General features: G+C 42.9%; 1 protein-coding gene across 1 annotated transcript in view; it reads left to right on the forward strand.

Annotated features, from left to right (window-relative positions):
* LOC124722881 (protein zyg-11 homolog B-like) overlaps positions 1-16,651 on the forward strand; it is a 233,030-nt gene that overhangs the window by 129,904 nt on the left and 86,475 nt on the right. The gene's annotated exons all lie outside the window — the stretch shown is intronic.

Below are 16,651 nucleotides of genomic sequence, written 5' to 3' on the forward strand. Positions count from 1 at the left end.
GTTTTACTTCCTTTCCATGCTTCAAGCTTATACTTCTGCTATCCCTTCCCCATCTCTCTCTCCATCTGATGGTTTTCTTGGTGCAGACTCTGCTTGGACCTGCTTTATGATTTGGGGCTTGAGTTTCCACTTCCAGCATTTTTTTTACAACTTTTCATTAAAGAAACACAGTCTCCATTGTTGGGTTTGACCTGCCATCGATTTTCAAAATTCTCTAGAAGTGCAGATCATAAAGGGAAGGTTGCCCAATGAAGTGTGTGCTCCACTTTTCTACCTTTCCATCTTTGCACCCTTCCCTTTGATAAGGTAGTACACCCAAAACCCAGCACAGTAACCATCCATTTGGGGGTTGGGGGGGGGGGGGGGGCGGGGGGGGGGGGGGGTGGGAAGAGTGTCATCAAGAACCTGCACATTGGTAGCCCCCTGTCCATGCAGGGATCACACTGCTGGTGCCCATGCTGAAAACTCCCCATGTATGCCAAGGAGTATGTGCCCATAGTGACTGGGGCATAGGGGCTCTGAGCAATGGCTTACTGGCCAGGTAGCCATTGCTGAGGCTAAGTGACACCTATGAGGAGAACCCATGTTTGAAGAGGGTGGCACCAGTGCAGATGAGCCACAAATGAAGCGGATGAAATTACTGCACACTGGTCTCTATGGCAGGAAAGTCCTTGTTTAATGCAGAGAGATACCACCCTAAAATGTTCCCTTTCCTGGCTACGGTATGGGAGGAATGTAAGGGTAAGCAGCAAACAGAGAAATACTGCATTTGCCCGAGGACTGATGGGGGTTCCTTCTTTGCCAAAAAGCCCTTATTCTTTGTGGAGAACATAGAAGACAAGTTTGGGGAAGTGGCAGCCATCTCTGAAATAAAAAGTGGATCAATATTGATTAAAAAACATCCCCTGCCCAGTCACGGGTGCCACTCGCTTGCAAGAAGTTGGGTGACATACCAGTGACTGTCACCCTTCATAATAGTCTAAATATGGTTCAGGGCACCATTTTCCACTGAGACGCACTCTGGCAATCTGATAATGAGCTACATGCCAGCTTGGAGCGATAGGGTGTACACTTGGTCCGTCATGTACATAGGGGGCCAAAGGACATTAGCGTCACTACTGGTGTGTTCATCTTGGCCTGTGAGGGCAATTCATTGCCTGGAAATGTGATATGAATCTATATATTCACACCCCTCTCCCCCCAAGGCAGTGCTTCAAGTGCTTGAAACTCAAGCACACTTCTTCACGTTGCAACACTAGCCCAGCCCCATATGTAGAAATTGTGGATGACTGCTGCATACGAACTCTCCTTGTGCCCCTCCTACCATCAGTGTTAACTGTGGAAAGCACCAGTCTCCCTTCTCACCAGATTGCACAGTTTTCCAGAAAGAGAACAAAATACAAGAATATAAGACTCTAGACAAGCTAAATTATCAAGAGGCCAAGAAGAAGTATGAGTGGTTGCACCCAGCATGTATAACAGTGTCATGTGCCGCAGCTATGATGACTCTGCCCTCTTTGGCGACAGTACACCCGCCCATTACACCTCTACAGTGGGTCCTCAGGGCCGCTCGACCAAGCCTGCTTCCCTGATGGTTGGGGGCTCTTCTGTTGCTGCTTCCCACCTCCCAGCTGCCGTCAAATAACCTTCCTCCGGCTTCTCTCACCAGGAAGGGGTCCTTCGCGACACTTCTTTCCAAGGCTTCTGCTGTTCTACAACCAGACACCAGCCATTGGCTGAAGGAGCCACAGGCTGGTGGTCTCAAGACTTCGCGGTTATCAGCATTACCTGAAACCGATTCAGAGAAGCCCTCGCAATCATCCAAATCCTCTAAGGAGAGGAAAGATAACAAGTCCTCCAAGAAGAAGGAGGTTCTGGTGGCCCCTATGCCCCCAGATCCCACCTGTTTCACTCCTTTGGCCGAGGCAGAGATTCCAGTGGCCCCTGAGGCCCCAGGTTGCACCTCACAGTGGAATCTAGAATCTGTGTGTATTGATGCATTAACCCCTCAACCAATGGCAGCAGGTGACCCCAGGGCATAACCTGCCTCCTTGGTTCCTTTGTGGCCTCACTATACAGTGACAACATTATTGTCCAGTGGAATTGTAGCAGGTTTTTCCACCACCTGGCTGAGCTACGATATTTTTTAGGCACTTCACCTTCTTCTGAATATTAGAGCTGTTCAAAAAGTAATGTGACTTTTCAAATTGCACGGGCAATGTATATTCTATTATTGATCTTTTTTTTTCTTTTTTTCTTTTTTGTTATGTTGGTACACATGTCCCGAATGTAGGTTCACAGTTTCAAGTATACAGCATACTTCATTTGTTTGTGGCAGATATAAAGGTTAGACGTGTTTTAGTGTGCATAGTGATTTTTAATTATTATAAAAAATTGAGCAAAGAATTTGCATCAAATTTTGTGTGAAAAATGGAATCAAGTGCTCTAAAACACTTGAAATCTTGACAGCAGCATACGGTGAGTCTGCTCTAAGTAAAGTAAACCTAACACTGGATGCCCCAGCACAACAACAACAGATGATAATGCCGAAGCTGTGAAGAAAATTGTTTTGGAAAATCATCAAATTACTATAAGAGAAGTTGCTGGGAATGTTGGTATATCTGTCGGCTCATGTCATGCAATTTTTTCAGATGTTGAGCACGAGACGTGTGTCAGTGAAGTTTGTTTCAAATTTTCTCAGTTTTGATCAGAAGAACCGTCACATGAGCATCACTCAGGAGCTCTTGAATGATGTCAATGATGATCCTAATTTGCTCAAAAGGGTCTGGTGATGAAACGTGTTTACAGTTATGACGTCGAAACCAAAGCCCAATCATCCCAATGGAAGCATCCCGGAGAGCCAAGACCGAAAAAAGCATGCCAAGTTTGACAAATGTCAAAGTTCTGCTCACTGTTTATTTTTTTTCCCCATTTACTGTGGCATAGTTCATCATGAATTTTTGCCTCAAAGTCGTACGGTCAATAAGGAGTATTACCTTGATGTTATGCATTGTTTGCAAGAAGCAATACGCAAAAAAGTCTGTAATTGTGGAAAAGCAATTCATTGCTTTTGCATCACTTCAATGAACCTGCTCATTCATCATTGCTTGTGAGAGACTTTTTGGCCAAAAACAGCTCGACAATCATGTTCCCAAAACTGAAGAGACCAATGAAAGGAAAAAGATTTTCAACGATTGAGGAAATAAAAACTGCATCATTGGAAGTACTCAAGGCAGTACCAAAAAGTGCTTATGAGAAGTACTTAGAGTGGGATTACTTCAGAGAGGACAACATGAATATTGATGAATAAATAAATATTTTTTCATAAAAATATAAAGTCACCTTACTTTTTTAACACACCTCGTACACCTTTGGAGGTTGCAGCTATTCGGGTAATGGCATTTCAGGATATTGCCATCTGCGTTATTTACCTTCCTCCTAATGGTGAAGTGTCTCAGAACATATTGTTTGCTTTTGTTTATCATCTTCCCCCACCTTTCCTATTCTTAGGTGATTTCAATGCCCATAATCTTTTGTGGTGTGGCATCTTGAATAGTGGTGCCCTCAAACATTTCAGTGAGGTGCATGGAACTTCTCAGCCATTGAACTTTCCATCTGCCGCCCTTGTCTTGTCCCACCCACCAACTGGAGATTCCACAGTGACCTTTGTGGTAGTGACCCCTTCCCAATATTCCTGTCTCTCTCTCAGTGTCACTCTCCTGGACACCTGCCCAGACGGGCTCTCAACAGTGTTGACTGGGCTGTGTTTGCCTCTGCTGTCGCCCTTGGCTCCCCACCACATGGAGATATCGATGAGGCCGTCCAGAATACAACTGCAGCCATTCTTTCGGCAACTGATTTAGCGATCCCCTGTTCCTTGGGCTCATTCCAACAGAAGACAGTACCTTGGTGGTCATCAGAAACTGCAGAGGCCATTCGAGTATTATAAAAGTTGCTACTCACCATATAGTGGAGATGCAGAGGCGCAGATAGGCACAAGAAATTTTGTCACAGTCTTTTTGTTGTGCCTATCTGCGACTCAGGATCTCCACTATATGGTGAGTAGCAAGTATCCTTTTCATAATGTTGTTAGAGGCCATTAGAGATTGTAGATTGGCTCTCCAGCACCATAAGTGGCACCCATCGATGGAGCACCTCATTGCCTGTAAGTGACTCTGTGCCTGAGTCCGCCACCTAATAAAATCAATGTTCTCTGTAAGTTGCTTGAACACATGGCGAGTCAGTAGCTATTTTGGGTCCTTGAGTCTCAGCATCTTCTGGCTCCGTCCCAGGGTGCTTTTCGCCAAGGGTGTTCCACTACTGATAATGTGGTTCACCTGGAGTCTGCCATCCAAACAGCTTTCGCCCCAACATCAACACCTTACAGCCATCTTCTTTGACCTGCAAAAGGCTCATGACACCACATCCTCGGTACCTTACACAAGTGGGGTCTCCGGGGTCTGCTCCTGATTTTTATCCAGAACTTTTTGTCGCACTGTACTTCCTGGGTTCAAGTTGGTGCTTCCCATAGTACCCTCCCCCCCCCCCCCCCCCCCAATATCCAAAAGGATGGGGTCCCTCCATTGTGGATCAGGCACCAACAACAGCTTGTCAATTATGCTACAGATGTTTGCAGCTCCTTTAAGCATCCAGACTACTGTGTCCTCTTTCCAAACACGGAAATCCATCTCCCACAACGGTATCCCAGATCAGGAATCATGACTGCATCTCCATCCAGTCCCTCCTCTCTGAACTTCAGTTGTTCCCTGTAAGAGCTCTCCTCTGGGCTCACTCACATACACTTCCAAGGTACATCCCTCAACCACAGCTTTGTCTTGACCTATCACAAGACCCGAAAGACTCGGTTCAGCTCGAGGCCCTCCACCACCAATTTTTCTCCATCCCTGGCGCATCCTGTGGTTCATAAGTAGTCTATATGTCTGGATCAATGGTTACTGGTCACTTAGGCTTTGCTTAGACTCACATGGGCCATTCTGAACTGCACTCCTTGCCAGATGGCTGTAGTGTTTTCAGTGTACAGTTGGTAGCCATCTCTTGTGCTCTTGAGCATATCCGTTCCTGCACCAGTGAGTCCTTTCTCATCTGCAGGGACTCCTTGAGCAGCTTGAAAGCTCTCATTCAATGTTAGTCTCGCCATGCCTTGGTTATTGCTACCCAGGATTCTCTGCGTTCCCTTGAACAATGTGAATGCTCTGTAACCTTCGTCTGGACCCAGGACATGTCGAGATCCCGGGGAATGAACTTGCTGATAGCCTGGCCAAACTAGCTACCAGTTAACCGACTCTTGAGATTGATATTTTAGAAACGGACCTCCAATCAGTATTACCCCATCAAGTCTTAGGGATATGTAATATGGAATGGCTCATTCCTATTTCACCAAGGAAACTGTGGGTGGTAAAGGAGGCTATGAATCCACGGAGGTCCTTCATGGAGGCCTCTTGCAAGGACTCTGCTGTCCTTTGCCGGCTTCTCATCGGCCATACTTGGCTGACTCACCGTCATCCCCTCCATCGTGAGGACCCAACCCACTGTTGTTGTGGTTCCCATTTGACAGTGGCCCACATTTTGCTGGACTGCCCCAACATTGCCACCCTGTGGTGCACTCTCAATCTCCCTGACATGCTATTCCTGTTTGCTCCCTAGATGGGGCATCTTACCTGCCTTTCTTCTTTTTGTACCTGATCTCACCTTTGTTGAGCTTTAGTAGACCTTGGAGTTTTTTCCCATGGGTTTTTTATGGTAGGCCATCTCTGATGTAGAGACATGCAGAACTATCTGTTCATGGAAAAAGACCTTGTGCAGCCAGTCTTCCTGATACATGCGTTATTCAAAATACTTCAGTTTAAAGTAACATAACAAATGCTGTTATATGGAATGTGTTTTTAATAGTTGAAAGAAAAGATTACATATTTGAGAAAGTTTCATATTTCTACATACAGAAAGATTTTGAGGGCATTGCTACTTCCTTAAAATCTATAAAGCAATTGAGGAATGGTACACTTTCAGCTGAAACATCTAGTTCTCAACAATCAACAAACCTTCAGGCAACTTAGTGCCTTGTGGACTATCCCATCAAAACAAGAGCGACACAAAACCTTGAACTACAGCAAAGATGTTGTCATGCAGTGGTATTATAGATATTTTCAAAGAACAACTGAAAGATTATTGGGCTCAAGAAGTTGTGATTGATGTGCAAAATATAATGAAAAGGGTAGATGACAAACTGGTGAAATCAAATTCCTTTCATATTACATTCAGTTGCGCAACAGTTCCAGAACATATCGAGGTAGGTTTCATTCACTCAAATGTGAGGCCTTTATAAAGCAACCCAGTGTGCTGTTTTAAATGCCAGTTCTTTGGGCACATCTCTCTAGTGTATAAGGGAGAAGCCACTTGCAACAAATGTAGCAAGGCCACACGCAAAGGATTGCTTGTTCATATCCTCCCAAGCATATTAATTGCTAATTGTCTAGAATAAAGACTGCAGTGTCTGCCCTGAAGAAAGGAAGATGCAGAGCTAAGAACAACAAAGTGTATATTCTGAGGTGAAAACCTCCCATTTTCACTAATTCGTTTGCTTCAGCCCTCAAAAAGCCTACTAAGAAAGCTGGTGCCTCCACACAAATGGAGGTTAATAGTGCTAGCACTATTACCTGTGTTTGTAAGTGCAGTTGCAACAGTGCTGTTATTACAGAGCCTACAGCTGTTCCCAGAATGTCAGAAAAGGCCACTGTTACCATCATTGTAGAGGTAACAGCACCTCAAAAGCCAGACATTGCTGTGAATGTTTCTCTGAACTCTCCTCTGGCAAACAAACCAACTAGGAAGTGTCAACCACATAAGAAGGCAGGTCGTAAACTGTCATACTATGTTCCAGTGATTCAGTGTTGGAGACAGTGGAATATAAAATCAGCCTGGGGCCAACCGTCTACCCCCCCCCCCCCCCCCCAACTAAGCCTCCAACCACCACTGGTTCCACACCGTGGTGAAAAGACAGGGTGAAAGCACAATTTCACCAATAACTTGACTCTCCATGCTACAGTGGAACACCAATGGGTTAAGGACACATGTAGGAACTGAAACTCGTAGTATTAAGACCATCCCCTGTGCTTGTGTTTACAAGAAATACATTTTAAATCTACTGATGCCCCTGTGGCCAATGGCTGTGTCACAGTGGTAACCCTGGTTTCCATCAGGTCACCAAAGTTAAGTGCTGTTGGGCTTGGCTAGAACTTGGATGGATGACTGTCCAGGTTTTCTAAGTGCTGTCAGCAAGCAGGGTGCACTAAGCCCTTGTGAGGCCAATTGGGGAGCTGCTTGACTGAAGTAGTGGCTACAGTCGCTAAAACGACAGCTGGGAGAGCAGTGTGCTAACCACATGCCCCTCTATATCTGCATCCAGTGATGCCTAACAGCCAAGGATGATACAGCAGTAATGTTGGGCCTTCCAAAGCCTGTTCTGATGGATGCCCTGTGCTATAAGGATATAACCTCTACCATAAAGAAGACTTGACTGGGGAGAAGGCCAAGGGAGGGGTGACTGTGTTTGTAAATAACACACACCACTCCTCTGCTTTGTCCCTGGTTACTGACCTTCAAGCAGTTGCACCTGAAATTCCTGTTGGACAAAGGATCAGTATGTGCTGTCTGTACGTATCACCAAAAGAAGTAATAGGTTCTGAGGCTGTCACAGACCTAGAACAACTCCTCTGTCAATTTTGCCAAATGGGAGACTTCGATGCTCATAACATATTATGAGGCCGAAACTTTACTTGCCCCAGGTGTCTAGTTTTAGAAAACCTCATTATGTCTTGAGAGCTGTGTATCCTCAATGCAGACAGTCCCATTCATTTCAACTATGATACTGTGTCATCCTCAACCATAGACATTTCTTTGTGCTCTCCAGCCATCCCAGGTTCTGCTCAAAGGGAAGTTACTGATGACATTCATTCCATGAGCCCTTCTCACTCAGGATCCACCTACCAGATGGGGAAATTCTTGAAAGGAAGCTGCCAAGGTGGATGACCAGCAGTACAAGCAGGATGCTGTTCAGCCAAGTGGCTGTGTTTGAACGCCTTGGCAGCATCCAGGAATGTGTGGACTACATTACACGCGCGATCCACCATGCCACTGACTTATCGAACCCAAAGTCCTCAGGTTAGGGATATTTTATAGGGATATTTTAAAGCACAGTATTCTAGGATGGCTCCACAAATGGGCCATTTATGCCTATTTCCCCCTATTCATTTGGTACTTCTTATCTAAATGCTGTAGATGGGACATGCTGTCATATAATTTGGAGAAGGAGAACGAGTGTTATCCTGTTTGCCATAGCCATAAACTGTATAAAGTCTACGGTAAGGAGTCTTGAATGGTGCTCCTTATTTGTGGACGATTTTGCAGTGTTTGCTCCTCCTCTGGCACTGCAACAGTTATCGTCATTTACAACTTATAGTGAAAAGGTTAGAGAAGTGGGATGCAAACAACACAGGTTTTAAATTTTCTGGGAGCGGAGAGAGCATGTCTTCTCCAGTTTTACAGAGCTTTCATCATATCGTAGCTTGGTTGTGGATGTGCAGTGTAAGGATCAGCGAGACCTTCGTACCTGAAGATCATTGATGTGATTCACCGTTGTGGGGTCATGCTGGCCACAGATGCTTGCAGGACTAGACCCATACCTACCTCTGTGCTGAAGCTGGAGAACCGCCACTCACTGCCTGGCAGCAACTCCTTGTGTTACACTAGGCATATAAGATCGTCACTGTACACAACACATCAGTGTACCATATTGTTGCTCATCCAAGCACTTTTTCTCCAATCACCCGTGAACAATAGGGCCATTTGGGATCCACATGAAGCATGACCTGGGGTCACTTGTTGTGGGGCAAGTGCAAACCCACATCCAAGGTTGGAACTAATTGCCACCCTGGCTACTACAGAGGTCCAGAGTAATTTTAGATTTAGTGCAGTACTGGAGAGGATGCACTCCTGCCTCTGTTTTTAACACAGTATTTTATGACATTTTAAATGAGTGGCACAACTGTGTGGCTGTATTCACAGATGGGTCTAAACAGGGGGACTCCATTGGCTGCTCTGTTGTTTTCCCTGATCACATCCTCAAGATCCTGTTGTATGAAGACATCACTGCATGCGATGCTGAATTATATGTGCTCCTGAAGACACAGAATCATATGAGATGTCCTTCAATTGCTCAGTTCCTTCTCCACCTATAATGGGTGGGAAGGAGGTACCTTTCTGCTGGGCACCAGGGCGCATGGATAATAAGAGAAATGAACTAGCAGATGTAGCAGCCAAGGGTGTGTATCGTGATAATAAGGGTGTGTATCATGATAATAAGGGTGTGTATCATGATAATCAGATTGTTCAGTGTACAATCCTCCCATGTGCTATCACACTCGCTGTCAAGTGTAGGTGGGAAGAATCATGGCTCAAAGCTGTGTGTAGTAATGTCAACTACTGGCCAAGGCATACCTCCTTCAAGCCATGTAGACGAGATGAGGTCTTTCTCACTCGTTTTTGCATAGGACACAGCCATATGATGCATGGCCTCTTGCTTTGACACGTGAACCCTCCAATGTGTGATGCTTATGGCATGCAGATCACAATTCAACACATTTTAGTAGACTGTGTTTTATATTCAGACAAGAGGTTAGCAGCTAATTTATTTACAAATTGGCACATTAAGAGACAATGACATGAATGAAATACGACTTTAAGTGTTGTGCATTATCCGACTTATTCCTTAAAATTTTAGAGAGAAGTTTTTAATGTGTTGTCAGTGTGACTGGCTAATCCGTGTAAATAATAAGCTACCCACATTCTCCTGCATAATTATTTTAGCTCTCCTCGTGTATTACATGTGTTTTAATTGACAGTTTTAGAACATGTGACCTTATTTACACTATCTTAAAGAATGTGAGTTAGTGTGATTGTGCAGTGAGATTGGGAGAGAATGAGTGTAATTATGTAAGACTTACTCTTTCTTGTTTTATAACATTTTAGACGTTTTAACCACATTTGTTTCCACTAATTTTTGCAAGGGTGGTGATAAACCTCACTGTGAGTACCCATGGACCACAGAAGTGCACAGCAAGAATTGTAATGAACCAGAACTGTATTTTAATGGCACTGTTGTCCATTTTAATAAGTGAGTCAGTTTCTTAAGTCTCATACTTAATCAAAGGTCCACATGGGTACTGCTCTTGTGGAACCTTAAAGTGAGATCACTTCAAGACTTAGATATTTTAAAGTTTCTCAGTGGAAAAGTATGAGGTGCAGATAGGTCATGTCTACAAGAATTCTATAAAGTACATGTGTGATCCCATCCAGACAAGAGGTGGTCCTTAAAGATTTTCCATACAATACACCATGCATTGGGCTGAAGACAGAGGTTTACAGAGTAAGTTGTATTGCTTCCCCAAATCAAGTGAGCCTCTACTTACTGTCCGATAGCAGTTTCTGACTGTGCTACATACCTTTAAAGCCAAGCTGACCAAAAGTTCTTCAGCACCCATTGTCATTGGTCACCCACCAGCAGAAGGTAATTTCTGAACTGCCCATGCGCCACTAGATCATAAGGTATCTGGGTGATATAGCTGATAGTAGAGAACAACATAGATATCAGGATTCTTCCACAGTGTTGGAGCAAACATCTGCTCTGAATATATTATAAACACTTCCATACAGTAAGATGAATACAAAAATATTTCATCTATCAGCATACATTCCTTTGTATTTTAAATGAGTATTGTAATTATACATGTGGCAGCATGCTTTTTGGCACATTGAAAACTTGACTTGAGCACATTCACCTCAATAAACTTCACAAATCTACTCCCAGGTCTAAGGCAAGAAACAATGTAACTCAATCAAGAAAAAGTATAAAAATTTACTACATTGGATGTGTCCCTAGATGGATTCATTTGACTGTTAATCAGCTGTAGGTTTGGTCTACACATTAGATGTGTATTCACTAACTAAATGAATAAGCCCCTTGAAAAATAACTACACTGCGTTTTCATTCCAAAAAGTCACAAATATTGCCACTAAATCCATTCTAAAAATAAGAGTGCACAGCATTTGGTACCAATGTTACTGTTTATTAATTTATTTTTACTATTCAGTTCGCTCAGACTGCACACTCTCGCTAACAGCCGCCATCCATTATTGAACCAATGACCTGGTTAGAAACTGCAACTAAAATCAATCTGTTTACACTCAAAGTGTTCATGTGATATCAAGTAATTAAATTTCCTTTTCAACATGCAAAGGGTATTCAAAAAGTTTTGCACAATCGTCTCTATTTTTTTAATTATTATTTTTGGCAGGAGGAGAATGAAATTTTTTGTGAACATACTTGGAACATTTAGCTATACATTGAGCCTACTCAATGTAACCTCCATCAGCTGTGACACATCTGGCCCAACATTCTTTCCATGATGTAAATGCACTTTGGTAAAATTCTGGGGACTGACTTTTACACCATCACTTGACACAGGAAATAAGGTCTTTCTCACTATCAAATGATTTACCGCGCAGGTGGGCCTTCAAACGACCAAAGAGGTAAAAGTCAGATGGAGCCAAGTCCGGACTATAGGGAGGATCAGGAACAGTTTTCCAACCCATTTTCCTGATTTTCTCCTGCATCAAAAGGGCTGTATGGGGTTTGGCATTGTCATGGTGTAGCCTGATGATCTGACCCACAAGCTGTGATCTGTGGGTCTTGATGGCACGTCGCAGGTTGTCCAATGACAAACAGTGATGGTCTCAGTTAATTGTGGAGCCTGGTTCTAAAAAGTAAATGAAAATGACACAACACTGATTCCAGAAGAAGGAGACCATCACCTTTCGGCCTGCTGTTTGTGAAAGTCTTGGTTTCTTCTTCCGAGAGGAACACCACTCCATGGATTGGGTTTTGCTCTCAGGTTCAGACAAAAACAACCATCTTTCATTCTGGCTAATGATGCTGTCAAAACACTGTTTCCACTCTTCAGTAAAGGTCTTCATGAGACCCTCGCACACATTCTTCCTCATTGTTTTCATTTCTCTTGTCAATAATCTAGGTACCCAACACACACAGATTTTTCTGTAACCTAGTGACTGTAGCAGTTATACCACACTACCCAATGACAAACGAGTGATTTCAGCAAGCTGTCTTGTCATCACACATCTGTCATTTTGGGTGATTTGATCAATGGTCTCCTTATTCACATCACTCACTGCCGTCGATGGTCTACCGCATCATGGATTGTCCAGTAGAGAGAAATCACCATCTTTAAACCTCTGCAACCACTGCTGTTATCCACTGCATCCTCCCCTTAAACAGGGAGCAACTTCCTGTGAGTTAATGTGGCGGAGTCATGGCCAGTCTTGAAGAGGAACTCCATCACCAACCGTTGTCGCAACCTGACATCTACTTCATGGTCCATTATGGCTCACCTGTAAATAAAAGAAAATACTTTTATATACCAACTTATAGCTAAATATTCCCAGTATGTTCACAGAAAAATTCATTCTCCTCCTTCAAAAAATAAAAAAATTAGAGACGACTGTCCAAAACTTCTTGAGCACCTTTTGTATTACGCACTTCTTCACTTTTCAGTGAGTAAGTATCTAAGCAAAGGCTATATGCCACACAGTCTTATGTCTTAGTGAGACAGCCACTTTTCAATTTGTCATACAGAAACTCTCAGTAAATCATCCAGATTGAATATTGATGATTATGTCCACTTTATACTGTCCTCTGTTATACTGTACCTCACATAAATAAATGACTGAACACTTTGCCAAACTTTTCAGAGTAATAACTGTCACGTCCTACCTCTGTGAAAACTGGATCCCGACTCTGATAATTAGTCTGCACAGCAAATCTACCATCTCCAGAACACAGGACGGTGCTCTTTTCTGATTAACTGAGACATATTATGACCAGTGAACATTTTTACTGCTACCATAATTAGGTACTTCCCTGCTCAGTCAAACACAAGCAGTCAATCAATATTTGTATTCTGCAAATTGTGGGCCCAAGGAAAGCCAGGCAGTTGTTAAATAACAATGTCTTTATGTGTCTAAAAGATTAAACTAAAGATATTACTTCCTTGATATAAATACTAACTGTTTTACAAAATGCCTTTCATACAATGTACAGTGTGTGTGATCCCGTACCTGATTACACAACATTATGTACATAATTAAAATTTTAAGATTCATTCTTCATTTTAACTTCTCATTCTCACTATTGTGACTGGAACCTGAAAAAGATTGGGAGCAACTCAAAGAACCCACTGAGGCCAGGGGACTGTCAACAGCAGTTTGCTGAGTGCGGACAGAACAACAACAAGAGGGAAATTGACAACGGAGCTGTCATGGCAGCATAACAAGGTCCAAACAAGTAATCTGAGAGTGAAAACCTGAAACATATCAAAATATAAGACCAAAACAGTGGTATGTAACGAGAATGGTTGTGTGTGTGTGTGTGTGTGTGTGTGTGTGTGTGTGTGTGTGTGTGCAGCAGATACACAACTAAAGGTTTAATCATGGTGCACTACCTTTATATTGCGACCGTGAGCATTAATTGGCGAGCAAGGAAGGCCTGATCCTGATGCACTACACAAAACATTTGGTGTCCCAGCACTTATGCCCAGCAGCTAGTGGGAGGAACCATAGGCATCCAGCAACATGCTGGGGTGAGGCAATTCAGGCAACAATGGCTAAGGTTGCGGAGCATTCTTTGCCATTTGTTACAACGGAAGTTATGATCTTGGTAGCACAAGATTGTTACATAAATGTTTACATGGTAGGACTCAAAGTCCAAATGAAAGTTTCGACAATTGTATATGGGAAAGGATACCAAAAACTGTTCTAGTAGGACTAAATACTTTGAAAATAGATGTGCTAGATGCTGTTCTACATTTCAGTGATGGTGCAGTGTCAAGGCTTAATGCGACAGAAGTGGTGGGAGTGCTTGGTGGATTAAATATACATAAAGCTCTAATAGCCATCGACAAAAGGAGTCTCTTCGAAGCAGAAAAATCAGTGTTGGAAGCACCAAAGAAGCAAGTAGAAGAAGAAGAAGAAGAAGAAATGTGAAAAAGAGAAGGGAGGAAGAACAACACAGGAAACAAGATGAATATGGATCTGGGATGCATTAGTGTCATGCAAGTTTAATAGAAAAAGCAACTTCTAACTTTAACTTGAATTTTCCGAAAGTTAAATCATTTCATGTTCTGGTACACTTTGCCTAAAAACTATTAAAGACAGATAGCTGAAATTTTGTATACTGTCTTAAAACATGCCTAACTAAAAAGTAGACTGCTCTTGTGACTTAATTTTGAAAATTAAATGCTTTTTTTGACAAAAAAAACCTTGAATTCATTTCCAAAATTTTTGATAATCATACTTAAAAATTTTTGTGTCACAATTTATGACAGCGCCATCTTTTCAACAGTCTGCTTTAAAGATAATAGTGTAAAGAACTTACAGGAAAAAAATAAACCTTCTACTTTGTTTGTATTTTGAGTAGTGTGTACCTGTGATGTACATAAATAATTAGTATGGTTTATTTCACTTGCAACAAAAAATACAATTAAAAAAAAGTGTGAAAGCTAAAACTGTGGTTCATACATAAAAATGTTCCCAAAAGATGCCTTAAAAGATAGTAAGCTTTGTATGGGCCTACAAATCATATTCTTTGAGTTACATGATTTAGAGAACTGACAATTTTTTCAAGGTTTCCCATGGTATTCACGGACCAGTCTGCTCAAGACCATCATGGGCACAACTAAGGTGGTGGTGGTTCCCACTGTTTGTAACTTTTTCTGTTTAAACTACTCCACTGTACAATCTGCTTCACCACTGGAGGATGGGGGAAATGTCAAACTAAATAGGTGTTCAATGCCATCTGAGGCACCTAATTGTTCGACAGCCATTGCTGTTAATTGGAGCCCATTGTCTGATGTGATGGTTTGGGAAAGCCCTTTGACACTGAGAACCTGAATGAACACTCTAATTGTGGTGTCTGTGATGGTGGACACTCTGCTGACCACATAGAGGTAGTTAGAGTTAGTGTCCACAACAAGAGTTAGTGTCCACAACATTGATTCACATAGAACCCAGAAAGAGGCCTGTGAAATTCAAATAAATGTGGTCCCAGGGGTGATTTGGGAGGGGGGAGGGGGGGGGGGGGGTTGGACCACGGATCGAAAGGTTGAGGTGGAGTGGCATGATGTTGGGTGCAAGTAGAACAGCTGTACACCATGGCTTCTATGTCCTTGTTCAGCCCTGGCCAATAGGTCTAACGATGCATTAGGGCTTTCATCTGTGGTATAACCTAATGCCTACAATGGAGGAGTTGTAAAACTAGAGGCCACATGACAGCTGGGATGTCGATATGGTGAGCATCTGCCTCAGCGTCAAGCAGGAGAATGTTGGTGATGATGGACTGATGCTGAGAGAGGCAAGACCAGGGCTAGAGCCCCACATTGACATCCTTTGAAAAGTTTGTGGGCGACCCATGGAGTGCTTAGAGCATGACATGCCATAAGATAGGGTCACGGCATGGGTCTGCAGCAATTCAAGCAGCCATAATAAGAAACCCAGTTTGTGTCACCATTCCACATCTATGTAGAAACAGGAGATTTCCTGTTGGTCAAAGGCCAGGTCTGGTCCCATGGGTTGGCAAGATAGAACATCTGCATTTGCATGTTGTGTTGTTGGCTTGTATTTAATGGCATAATTGTAGGAGCTGAGGAAAAGTACATGACACTGGATCTGTTATCCTGTCCTATCTGGAAGATGGAAATGTGATATGAGGAGGGCTGCCTGTGGTTTGTGGTCTGTAATGAATGTAAACTTATGCCAGAAAAGGTAAACATGGAACTTCTTAATTGCAAAGATAATTGCTGAAACTTATTTTTCTATCAGTGAGGAGCTGGTATCAGCATCTTTGATGCATAGGCAATCAGTTGCTCAGTACTATCATCAGTCCTATAAATCAACTCTGGTACAGTGCCATATGGAGAGACATCTGTGGCCAAAGTCTGTGGACATGATGGGAGCAAGGGGCATAAGGCAGGGAGCTGAATGCAGCATACACTTCAACTGCATAAAAGTGAGCTGACAGTCAGCTATCCATCTGTACTTAACACCTTTCTTCCGCAACTAATTTAGCAGATGCATGACATGGGCCACTTGTGGGAGGAACTTAGAATAATAATTTACCTTCCCCAAAAAAGCTCGTAACTCCTGTAAGTTTTTGGGGTGGAATAGAGACGTAATAGCTGCAATGTTGCGGTCAGTCGGCAGTGCTCATTGTTGAACAAGTGTTCAAGGTATACCACTTACTTCTGAAAAAAAAAACTGGCATTTGTGTAACCAGCACTTGAGCCTTGTGTCACACATTGTAGTAAACAGGTTGCACAGTTAGTCCTAATGCATTGTGCCCATGACAATTAAGTCAGCGAGATAGTGCAAGCGGGGATGGACATGGTTAACTGTTCCAGGTAAGTCTGGAAGGTTGCTGGAACAGAAGAGATCCCAATAAGCAAGTGCCAAAGCATGTGTTGATAACAATGATACTTTGTGACTCTTCATACAGTGGGTCTGCAAATAT

This window comes from Schistocerca piceifrons, chromosome X, assembly GCF_021461385.2.
Source record: "Schistocerca piceifrons isolate TAMUIC-IGC-003096 chromosome X, iqSchPice1.1, whole genome shotgun sequence".
Lineage (NCBI taxonomy): Eukaryota > Metazoa > Arthropoda > Insecta > Orthoptera > Acrididae > Schistocerca > Schistocerca piceifrons.